Source organism: Trachypithecus francoisi, unplaced genomic scaffold (assembly GCF_009764315.1).
Source record: "Trachypithecus francoisi isolate TF-2019V2 unplaced genomic scaffold, Tfra_2.0 Lachesis_group7, whole genome shotgun sequence".
Lineage (NCBI taxonomy): Eukaryota > Metazoa > Chordata > Mammalia > Primates > Cercopithecidae > Trachypithecus > Trachypithecus francoisi.
This window is the reverse complement of record NW_022681472.1, coordinates 62,126,992-62,128,331: the sequence shown is the minus strand read 5'-3', so window position 1 is coordinate 62,128,331 and position 1,340 is coordinate 62,126,992. Positions and strand designations below refer to the sequence as shown.

Below are 1,340 nucleotides of genomic sequence, written 5' to 3'. Positions count from 1 at the left end.
CGGCAGAGCAAGACTCTATCTCAAAAAAATAAATAAATAATAAATAAAAATTTTAGGTTTTCTAATATAGAAAATAAAGAATATAATTAGGCTACGTTTTGAAAAATGTACAATAATATCTATAATTACACTACAGTTCATTGTTAAGCAAAATAGGAGGAGAATAGCAGAGCCATATTTGAAGTACAGTACAAGAATGGAACTATGTTGTAAAGTTACACATGCAATGAGATAGAATATCTCTTGCTTAGATAAGGAGGGCAAAACATTTAGTCCAAATAAACTTTATCGAAGAAATTTGAAAACAAATTGTCAAGTTTGATGTTTGAATTAAGAAATTGCAAGTGTTATACTCCATGATGGCACTTTAATATTTAGAGCTATAGACTTGAATATAATCATTTTAAGAGAAACTATTATAGCTCTCTTTCTCTTCAGCGCGCCACTGAAGATCCCGGTGTCCCTATGGGCCTCTGCCCCGCCCCTTGTTACAGGTATTGTAAGAACCAGCCGCACCCAAAGTCTCGCTTCTGCCAAGGTGCCCCTGATGCCAAGATGCATCTTTGACCTGGGGCAGAAGAAGGCAAAAGTGGATGAGTTTCTGCTCTGTGTCCACATGGTGTCAGATGAATATGAGGAGCCATCCTCTGAAGCCCTGGAGGCTGCCAGAATTTGTGCCAATAAGTACACCATAAAAAGTTTTGGCAAAAATGGTTTCCATATCCGGGTGCAGCTCCACCCCTTCCGCGTGTGGCTCCACCCCTTCCGCGTGTTCCGCATCAACAAGATTTTGTCCTGTTCTGGGGCTGACAGGCTCCAAACTGACATGTGAGGTGCCTTTGGAAAGCACTAGGGCACTGTGGCGAGGGTTCACAATGGCCAAGTTATCATGTCCATCTGCAGCAAGCTGCAGAACAAGGAGCATATGGTTGAGGCCCTGGGCAGGACCAAGTTCAGATTTCCTGGCTGCCAGAAGATCACATCTCAAAGAAGCTGGGCTTCACCAAGTTCAATGCTGATGAATTTCAAGACATGGTGGCTGAAAAGTGGCTTATCCCAGATGGCTGTGGGGTCAAGTACATCCCCAGTCGTGGCCCTCTGGACAAGCCCCGGGCCCTGTACTTCTGAGGTCTTCCACTGTGCTGCCCCCCTCTTAATACTCACCAATAAATTATACTTCCTGTCAAAAAAGAAAAAAAATATAAAACTGTCTATATGCCTGTCCTTCTCTTTGCGAAGTGTAATTTGTTGATGTAATTTTTATTCCTACAATATCTTCCACATAGCATCAAAAATTCAATGCTATGTCAAAAAGAATATCTGAAATGATATGTTCGTCT

At 41.7% G+C, this 1,340-nt stretch overlaps 1 pseudogene; it reads left to right on the top strand.

The window, feature by feature from the left end:
• Positions 1–465: 465 nt before the first annotated feature.
• On the top strand, positions 466–1,128 carry LOC117079062 (annotated as a pseudogene).
• Positions 1,129–1,340: the final 212 nt, after the last annotated feature.